The sequence below is a fragment of the Carassius auratus genome, chromosome 36 (genome assembly GCF_003368295.1).
Source record: "Carassius auratus strain Wakin chromosome 36, ASM336829v1, whole genome shotgun sequence".
NCBI lineage: Eukaryota > Metazoa > Chordata > Actinopteri > Cypriniformes > Cyprinidae > Carassius > Carassius auratus.
In genome coordinates this window covers 9,942,872-9,954,376 of record NC_039278.1, presented here as the reverse complement: position 1 = coordinate 9,954,376, position 11,505 = coordinate 9,942,872, and positions in this window count along the sequence as shown.

Below are 11,505 nucleotides of genomic sequence, written 5' to 3'. Positions count from 1 at the left end.
CACAATTCACCCCAAAAAGATGCTAACGCATAGTTTACTGTGGAGGTGTGTGCGGAACAACCAATCAAAACTGACTATGTCAGTTGACCAATCAGAACACAGTATGCTACCTAAAGGTGGGGTTTAAGGAAACAGCTTTTGAACAGCTTCGCACGAACCGTTTGGGGATCTCTGAGAATTGAGGTAATTGTAAAATTATATTTTGACAAAATGACAATGTTTTTTAACCTTGGATGGATTTAAACCTGTTGTACAGGACTTATAAACAGTGATAGGAAGTTTAGAATTTTCATCTTACTGGCTCTTTAAATATTATAATAAATAAACAAATACAATCTGATGTTTCTAGGTCAATAATATAGGGTTTTAGATGTTGAAATATTTTAAATCTTAACCATCAGAAATCTCTCACAGTTTAATACCATGTAAAGGGCAATGGGGTGCTAAACTCTGACTTTAGCTGCCCTGAATCTTTTTTTATTTTTTATTAAATAAAAATAGTTAAATAGTGCTAGTGTATAATATAACAAAGGAATTGAAGTAGCTGCCTCTTCCTGTCGGATGAAGATAGAAACAGTGCTAAAGTGCTTTTTAATTCACACCATTTTGGGGAAATGGGGAGACAGCCAAGATGTTGTCAGCCATCTGCAGTCTGTAGTATGTGAAGCTGAATGCAAAATAATCAAGTTGAGGAGAGATGCTGGGGTAAGCACTTTTTCAGGCTCATCTAAATCTTCTGTCAACCTCCGGAGATCAAACTCAAGCAGCTCAGTTTGACTTTGAAACACTTCCGTACTATTCAGACATCGCATGAATAATCAGTCTCCATCTCCGATGCCTTGAATAGGTTCTCTGAAAAAAAAAGCTATCTTTAAGAATTTCTTTATTTAGTATAGTTCAAGCTCAAATGAGATTTTATTTTGTTCAGTTTCACCCCTATAAAATAATAAGGCCTGCTCTAATACCTCTCAGGAAAACAAATAAATTAAATTAAAACTTGTGTAGCCTCTGCTTTAATGAGAGAGAACAAAGCTCATGATTTTTTTCCCCAATAGTCCATTTATCTCCTAAAATCAGCCTAAATTTTACACCCCACAGCATTCGTTCTTGGCACATTACATTCATCTGGTTTGCCTGAATAATTCATGAGATATCAGGGGAGGCAAACCTCATAGCTTGATGGATCACAGTATGACATGTGATGGCATATTGTCAATTTCTGGCAGAATCAAAAATATTTTGGAAGATTTTTTTTCCACCAATGAATGTGTAATTGGGTAATAATTTGATTGTAAATATTAATTTATAAATCATTAAAACATAAAAAATTATATATAAGAAATTTTGTATGTACTTCTGGTCTAATTGTTGTTTAAACTTTAAACTTTAAATACTGTATAAATGAAAGCTGGGACGTTTTCTGATTGCTTTTGACTAATTTGTTCTGCACCAGGAAACATACACTCATTATCTCTGTGTCTTCTTGAGTAAGTGAAGATGTGTTTGTTGTGGTTTGCCCTTTTTAATTCCAAAATTCTAAGAGAGTGAGTCTGTGTGGGAGGAGATGTGTGTGCGCTCAAAGATCTGTTTGCATATGTGTGAAAATCAAGGGTGTACTCAGTGTTTAAAACCTCAGTGAGTCATACTTATGAAAAAGCTTGTGAATTCTCCCACTCATCACCACTATTCACTCACTCTCTTCCTTCTCCTTCTCTCACTGTTGCCATAGAGTCCTGGTCAACACCCTCTCCCAGTCTGAGAAAAGACTTGTGAAGCATCAGTTACTCAGACTCGTGGACTATAGCGACCAGTCAGCCAGAAACAGAGACATGAGAGAACAGACAGAATCAAGATGGCAGGACTCCAAGTCTCAGCCTCCTCCTACTTAAAAAAGGGCACTGCCCCTTCCCCTTCTCCGTCTGCTCCCCGCTCCTTCCCCCTCCATTTCCCTGCAGCCAAAGGTTGGGAGACGAAGGGGGGATTTGGAAAGGAATTGGGGCAGATAGATTGTGAAAACCATGACAGCTGGAGCAGACCCTGGGAGGTTCCATCTTGTTAATATATGCAGTGTTTCACTCACCTAATTGTTCCCATTTCACTCTGATCAGCAAAATAGCTGTTAAAATATTGAATGCAGTGTGAAGCTTCTGCTGCCTTTATTGAGCAAGTGCTGTCTTTAAAGGTGAGCTGCTAACCACAAATTTACTCCCCAGAGTTGGGTATGCACATGTGGTGTGCCATCACATTGTGTTGAACTCCCCCAGCCCACACGGCACATTTCTTAAAAAACAATATGCACCAGGGTCAGAAGTACACTGAAGTATATATGTTGAGTAAAAGAAACCCCAAACTAAATATATATTTTACTGCGTATGTTAACTAAACCAATGTAAACTAATCTTAGGTTGCAATGGTATGAGGTTCATTGTGTTAACCTCACTGTGAAGTTGCCTGAGGTCCAGAAGTCAAAAGATTCATGACCTTAAACTGGTGCTTGCACAGTAAACTTCAACCCATACAAGCATGTGAGTTCAAAGATCAAAACTGATGTGGCAAGAAAGAACAGACCTGAACAGTATTAGTTTAGTTAACCGAAAAAAGCCATATTAAAGGTCAGCTTTAAAGGTCAGTTCAAAGCATCAGTGTGCTGGTCATCACTTCTTTTTTACTCCTAAATTGAGTTGAATGTCTAGGTGAGTGGAACTGGCCTAGTAAAGTGAAACTGGGATTGGAGAAAGGTGAAGGACATTTCCAATCTCTCCAGGTCCTGGTGTTTGTCCATATAAACGCTGCTGTGCAGGACAGAGGGTCAGGGAATCAGTGACCAGGTTGGGGGTAAGAGGGCAATCGAGGCCAGCAATGCATTACAGAGTCCTAGACCACAGGCACATGTGCCCGAACCACTGCAGACATCTCAGTCTACTGCAGATTTCATTAACCCTGCTTTCTTGTGTCCTTTTGGCAGATATATGATGGACAATGGACGCAGAACCAACTCTGAAAGTTCAAGCTCACACAGGTATAGTTCTTCACATTAATTCCATTAACTTCCACTTGTGTGACAACCAGAAACTTTCTAATTTGTTTCAAATTTCAAACAAAATATCCATTGTTTTGCCATTTGAAATCTAACAAAATTATTTTTTAAAGTAACTGATTAAAAAGAGTGTTTAAATAAGCACACTCTTTTAAGGAAATTAATACGTTTATTCAGTAATGATGCATTCAATTTAAAAAAAGTGACATTAAAGTCATATATAATGTTAATTGCTTTTGTACATTCCCTCAATGTGCTAAAACATGCACACGATTACTATTGCGTTCCCTCGATTTACTGTTGTATTCCCTCGATTTGCTAAATCATGCGCACGATTTCGCTAATCGAACGAACAAATTAGGAAATCATGCACACAATTTATAAATCAAGTGAACGAAATAGTAAATCGAGGGAATGCAATGATAATTGTGTGCACGTTTTATTACATTGAGGGAACGAATTAGTAAATCGTGCACACTATTTAGCCTAATATTTTTTCCTGCATGTCATGTGTGGGGCTCCGTACAACAGTGATAATAATGATACATATTTCTTCAGACAATTCAGCTTTGCCATTACATTTTTTATAAATATATTAAAACAGAAAGCATTTTTAAATGGCAATAAAACTTCACATTGTTACTGTTTTTACTCTATTTTTGGTCAAATAAATGCAGCTTTGGTGGGCATAAGAGACGCTCAAACCCATAAAACTCTTGAACAGTAGCTGTCATTGCTCTAATATACCAAGATGTTTACTAAAGGAATAATAGATTTCAAATGGTAATGCATTTCATCATCTCTTATACTCGTTTCTTTTAAGTTTGCAAAGAGCACTAAATCAACGGATATGGTTTAACATGCTAAAAATATGCTGCTATCTAAAGACATTGTCATAGAAACCCACCTGTTTCCCAAAATGTGTGTGAGCTAGAGAGAAATAACTCACAGTACCACAGGTGCCAGACACTGTCTGCAATTGATTTCCTGTGTCACTGGCACGATTTCAAGAATTTAAGAGGTAAAACAAAGTTACTTTACAGCAGACATCTATAATGTAATGAGCAGTGGATTCTTACTTAGTATTAGGGGCACATTCAGTCATAACTAAGTTTGCTTTATCTAACTCTTAAAAGCACTTCCAGTCCACTATTGATTCAGATGTATTTTGTTTTCTTTTAATCATCATAGCTGGTGTGATGCTGGCCTTCTTCAGAGTAATGAATTATTTAAAAACAGCATCAAGCCCCCATTTGATGATAAATTATTCATGGGTGCATGAAGAATTCACATTTGATCAATTGTGACTCATATTGTCAGCTGAAAGCATTTAAAAGGACACTTTAGAGATAAATATGATGAAATACATTTCCATGTCTCCAGATACAGTAGACTGTGCCACACTTAAAATTATTTTTGTAAAGGTTTTTAAAAAGCATGTTATCTATCAGTCTATCTATCTATCTACAGTATATATATTAGGGCTGCAAAATTAATCAAATTTCTAATCATGATTACAGTTATGGATGCCACAGTTACGTAATTGTTTAAAGTCCACTTATGTTATTCTGCGTGCTTATGATGCATTTTTTTTCTACATGTTATCTTAAGGGTTTTTCCCATTATTTTAATTTTAGTTTTAGTATAACATTATAATATCAATCATATTTGAACTTTTTTATAATTTAAAGAATAAACCAATCCGATGTATATTTGACAATTGAGGGTTAATACTATAGAAAAACACTTAAGGTTTTTTTTTTTATTATAGTGTTTTCAGCTTGTTTATTTTCATATAAAAATATGGCATGCAGTTACATCAAACAATATAAACATCATTCAATGTAAATTGTGATCATCGTAATTAATAATGGCAATTACAATTTCAGGGGAATAATCCACAATTATGATTTTTTTTCATAAATGTGCAGTCCTAATATGTACACACACACACACACACACACACACACACACACACACACACATATATATATATATATATATATATATATATATATATATATATATATATATATATATATGCATACATACATACATAGATATTTGCAAACCTAAGGTAATATAATCACAACCCTGTAAATTAACCCAAGAGTGAAACTGAGTCGGGTAAGTCAGGTGTGAAAAAAAACTAATGCAAAGCAACGTACTGTAATGTATAGAGGAATCAAAATATAGAATGATTTGCCTTCGGTCATTACATACTTTTTAATGAGCAAAAAGTGGTTTAAAAATCTTTAAAATAATATTTAATAGCACAACACACATTAAATTGCTGATTCTGGTGTTTGGTGCATGTGTGTGTGTGTGTGTGTGTGTGTGTGTGTGTGTGTGTGTGTGTGTGTGTGTGTGATTGTGTTTTACTATTATGATTATTATTAACATTTTCATGCTGACATTGGATAAATCTGCCTTCATTTAAGCCTTAGTTACACAAAAAAAAAAAACACTGCATGCGTGTACTTCATGTGCAATGTGTTTCTACTAGGAAACATATTCTTCAATCCGACTGGCTAATCATGAGCTTGTAAATTATACATCAATTTCATGTAGCATAAACAACAGCAGTGATGAAAATATCCTGTTTAGGTACTGAACATTTACAAGATCCCTTTAGTGTATAGCAGGCCCTGGCAGCAGGTGCAACCCCTATTCCAGGAGAACTAGTTAAGATTTAGTGACATCTACTGTCTAACACTGGAAATCATTTCCAGGTTTAGCACAATTAACTATTAGTTTAACTATATACATACATATGATTTTTTTATACAACATATGATGGCAAGCCAGAGCGTAAACTAAAAGAATGACAAACCAAGTATATGTTCAGGACAATGAATCAAACACTCCATGATATGAAGGTTCTGGTGATTTGTGGAGTGCCACAAGGAACTACGCCATGCATGAATAGGCACAGTTGGCGCAGAGGAATCAAACTAAAGTCAGGAGTGATCCAGGGTCCCCCCACAGTTGCTTTACTCCCCAGAGTGCTCTCTGTGTGTGTGTGTGTGTGTGTATGTGTGTGTCTCTCTCTCATTGGCATGGCTACTGAAATAAAATAACAACATAATAATGTGGATGTGGGTGGAAAAGACCAACAAACAACAAAACCATTTTTTTCTTTTTAGATTTTAAATTTGGAAAAAATTTAGTAGTTTTAAGTAGTTTTGACATACTATTTCAAAGACAATTTTGTCCATGTGTGTTTATACTATATTTAGTACAAAAAAATTACTTCTGCACTTTTTATCTAAAGTAAATGCTAAGCTTTGAAAAATATGTGTGAGGCATTTGCTTAATGTGTAAATTCATGCTTAAATGGTAACGACTTAAAAAAAAAAAATGTATGTGAGTTATGGGACTGACAGGCTCCTGGTGTACCCAGCTGCTGTGTGCACACTTACCAAGAATCACCCATTTCAAATTCTGACCTGTCATAACAATGCATGCCACTGTTACAGACTTCACAGAAATATCTCCATATCTCTTTAGTGACAGTGCCACGTCCCCTTACTGTGAGTGTAGCTGAGCGTAACCCCCACGCATGCAGGGCCCCCCTCTGCCTGTGTTGGCTTTCCCTACAGCAGGGGTCCCATTATTGGACTCAGCCGGCAGAGTGTCAGCAGTCCCCTCTTAATTCACACCGACAGTGCATTCACTCACACACCACATACACAGATCCAGCTGAGGTGGGTCCACAGAGACGAAAACATTCAAACTAATCTGCAGATATGTGCAATGTGGAGTGCTATATGCTATATGCGTACTTGTCAGTGTGTAAATGTTTTTGGATATGTTTCTAAGCATTTATGCATGACTGAAGTAGAAGATCCATCATATCACACACAATAAATATGAAGTCATTGATATTGGTGGAGATTTTTCACTGACTCCTCCTGTAAATTACATACCATAGGTTGCGAACTCTAAATAATTTATTCATTCAGTTTAAAAACACTGATTTAGTAATGAAACAAGTTATTTTTAACCTTTTTTAGGGCTCTACAAATAAAAGCTGGTATTAACATTGCAAAACAAACAAATACATTTGTTGTGAGATATATATATATAAATATATATATATATATCTCACAACAAATTTACAGCAATGAAAAATGAATATCTTTACTAGTGAGTCTAGTATTCTAGTGAATATTTTCTCTGCTGATTTATTTCAAAAACTGATTCATTAAAGAATGCAGCAGATATCTGTTTTTTACATTGAGTCATTCTTATTTCACAAGGAACCTATTCACTCAAAAACACAGAATGATTTAGGAAGTCAACACCACCACAGTGAATTCCTATTTGATTGTACTTTAAATTTGTTTGAAACTGTTTACGTTGGTGGAACAAAAGTAAACTGCAAATACTTGTGCAGATAAATACAAGCTACTCAATATTAATTTTTTTATTGAACAGTTTTATAAATTATATATCATCATGTGTACATTGTTGGCAAATAATGGGAATCTAGAGAATGTTACCCTTTTATGAAACCCTTTTAGATTAGCAGTTTGCAACTCTCAAGGACTGTCCTGACATGTCTGTTTGTGTTTGTTTATTTGTGTGCTAGCTGAGATAGCAGCTATGACCTTGTTACCCTTACGAAAGGGAAATATATTTACCAATATATTTCTTAAAATATATTGTGATATATTGTATATTGTATATTGTATTTCTAATATTTTATATATTTGAATACATTTAATAATATATTGATGATACATATATTATATAATATATTGCAAAATATACAAATGATTGCCGCTTTCAATATATTGCAATATATTGGAAAAAATAAATATATATAAGAATATATGCCTAATATATTACATGATATTTTCCAATATACTGCAATATATTTTTGTTTCATAAGGGTAGCCCTGCCCTTCTGTCTGCCACCTCCACACTAACTGACTGCACAAGAGATTATGTCCAGTTTGGGTAATCTAGAATAATCCACATTTCAGGCAGCGATGCTCTCAGTGCAGGGGAGCATTCTGGCGGTGAGAGCAGATTACTGAATGATACCAAAACAGAGCATCAGGAAGTCATCCTGATGCAATCATTTTCTGGCAACCGAATCAACAGCACTTTTTTTCTCATGAATGAGTGCTTGTTGTATTTATTCCAATGAGGACAGACTGTCAACCTTGAAACCCTCCCAAGTAAAGGAGGTCACATATGGTTTGTGATCACAACCGCAGAACAGTGTGTGTGTGTGTGTGTGTGTGTGTTTGTGGCATAGATGTGTGGTTCAGATTGTTTGTGTGCATTGAGCAGTCATGCTTATGACGGTGGATATTTGCCACCATTTCACCCTATTTCCCAACAGAGGGACTGACATCCATGGCAACAATTAGTGGCTATTACAGCCAAGATGATTTAATGGGAGCTTAATCATGGCATAGAGTAGATTTACTGTAGCTGTGAGAGGAGACATGTGTCCTATCCTTCATGGACATCTGCAACTGTACACAAAGAGAACAGGGTCTCCTCTTTTGTACTATATTTATCTGCAATGGGTCAGTTAAGTGGCTCTTAACTTCCCTTTCACTCTCCGCCCGCTCTGAAATGCAATTATGTCCTTTCTTTTCACATGGCCGGTTATCAATGTGTGTCCATTAAATTTGCAAAATATATCATGCTCTGTAGCATCAGGCTATAACAACACATTAATCAAACAGAAGGATGTGTGACTGTAGAGTCATATTTTAAGACAGTAATAGTGGCCGTCGCAGCTCCTGGCACTGGGTGGGCTATCGTTCCCAAGACTGCACCCTTGATTGTCGCCCTTCTTGCTTGCTGGCTGTCCTTGGCTCTTGGCACCCGGCAATGGAGCCAGATGTACATGGTTGACCCTGCTCCATATGTGTTCGGAGTATTAGGGTCGGCTGCTTAAGATATAAACCCACACTGTGTTCCTGACTCATCTTCATAAAGCCAGTGAAAGGGCAAAAGTGGAGAACTGTTCCCTTTTTTTGGGTCAAATATTTTCCTCCTATTCGTCACTGTTTTTGACTGAGTTATATAAATTGGCCCTGTCCATGGGGTAGGCTCCAACCCTGACTTCGTTTTCGGGAGTAATAGCTGGAATCTATGACTTACAGATTCAAGCTACAGATGGGGTCTATGTCAAAGAATTCAATTTGTGTCTTGGTTTTGTCAAATAAATACTTTGAGTCTTATCATCACCTCCTTTCTGGTTGATATATTTTTATAGTTTTACATTTTGTGTTCTTCAAGTAAAGAACTGAGGACACCCATAAATTAAATGTTAATAATAAAAAGTTACAAGAGCCAAATAATAAAAAGAACAGCTTTTTAGATTAGGGTTAGGATGAGGACTCAGACATATATATGACCCTTCCAAAAGTTTCCTAGTGGATTCACTAAAAACGAATTACTGCACACCTCCACATGACTGAGCATAGAGTGAGTATTGTGTAGCACATGAAATACCTCGCACATGAGAAATGCCTGGCACGTTCCAAGCACTGTGCTTTTATTTAAGAAATTGACATTTGTCAGATCCCCTGTTGCGTATTGTATAAAATTATTAGAGGTGTTTAATTTAAAGTCTGGCTTATAATAATATGAGTAAACCATATAAATGTATTTAAATACTTTATAATTATTGTATTGCAAAACTGTTAAAAAACAGTCTTATATTTGTGAACATTTTAATTTACTACATTTTCATGTGGGAAGGAGCTTTAAGCTTTGGATGAAGTTAACTTGATATAATTTTATGTTATAACACATTTACCCCTGGTTTCACAGACAAGGCTTAAGCCTAGTCCCAGACTAAAATGCATATCTGGACTGTTTTAACTGAAAGCAACTTGCACTGATCTTAAAATCTGTCAGTTCTACTGATTTGTCTCAAGATGCACATCAGTAGTGTTTTTATCTAAGGGATTTTTTTTGTTTTTTTTAAACTACTTAAATATCCTAATTGAACTACCCACATAGCAAATGTCTTCTGGCCCAGATCCGGGCCACAATGACTTTTCCCTTGGCCCATGTACCGCAAGGAATGACGGTGCACACACAGAGCAGTTGGGGGTTCGTTGCCTTGCTCAAGGGCACCTCAGTCATGGTATTGCCAGCCCAAGACTCAAACCCACAACCCTAGGGTTAGGAATCAAGCTCTCTAACCACTAGGCCACGACTCCCCATATTGAAAAATTCTCCCCATATTGCTAAATTCTAAAAATTTTCTGGCATCCATTCACTGCAGAGGTTCCAATGGAGAACAAGTGATGTAATGCTAGATTTCTCTTAATCTGTTCCAATGCTATTGTTGGAACACTCTGCGTGGTGCTGTAGTCCTCAAAAGTCTAACTAGTCATTAATACATTGTAGAATTGGGCAATCAGATTCCATGGGTGAAATCACATGTGCCTTATACGCTACAGATGACGTTTGAGCAGATAGAGAGAGAGCAGGAAGCATGGGGTATGCTTGGCACTCAATGTAGTTACAGAGAGAGGGATACACTCTGTTGTTCTCTGACTTTCTCTTTATCTGTCTGATTACATTGTATCACTCACATGAGCCTAGTTAGATGTGACTGGGAATGCATTTTTCCACATTTTTTACATGTCCTCTTGGGACAAAAAGTGTTCATGTGTCTGAAAGCTATCTTGTCCCTGTTGCACATTGTTAGACTGATGGTATGTGATAGAACAATGCTGAAAATGTAAATATTATTGTCTAGAGCTGAATGTTCCTCATAGAAATTACCTCACTTACAGGATTGAGTCTGCTCTTAAAATCAAAATGCTGTGTTTCAGATTCAGTAAGTTCTGTTTTTCTTGGGGAATAAATTTTTATTCAGACAGTATTTGTCTAAATAAATGAAAAATAAAGTCATTTATTTTAACTGCTAAAACTGGATGTATGTATCACATTTTTATAATGTATAAAATGGATATTGAGATTTCTGATATTTGCTAAAGATTACATTTAACATCTGATTAGTCAATCACTGCATTCCGCTGACAAATATTTTTCCATAATGACCATTAAAAAAAACTGTATAGACTGCTGTGCCAAAAATGTAAAGTGCCAAAATTATAACCAGCAGATTCATTGCACTTTTTGACCAATTTTGATTAAATCGGAGAGAGAGAGAAAAAATGTCAAGTTGCAACTTGAATATTGTTGACAGTTTTGTGATGTTAAATGGATTAAAACAAAATTCTAAAAACATTTTTGTAATCTATTATGTTGTATGTGATAATGCGTGTATGTGTCTTGAATAAGTGTTTGTATATTCAAACAGTAAAGGGTCATGCTGGAAGGCTGGTTTTTGGAGAGCTCAAAGGGAAGACCTGTGTGTGCGTGCAAGGCCGATTCCACATGTATGAGGGTCACTCGCTAAGCAAGGTTTGACCTTTTTAAACCAATGGGACTACATGGCATCCTTCTTTTCCATAAAT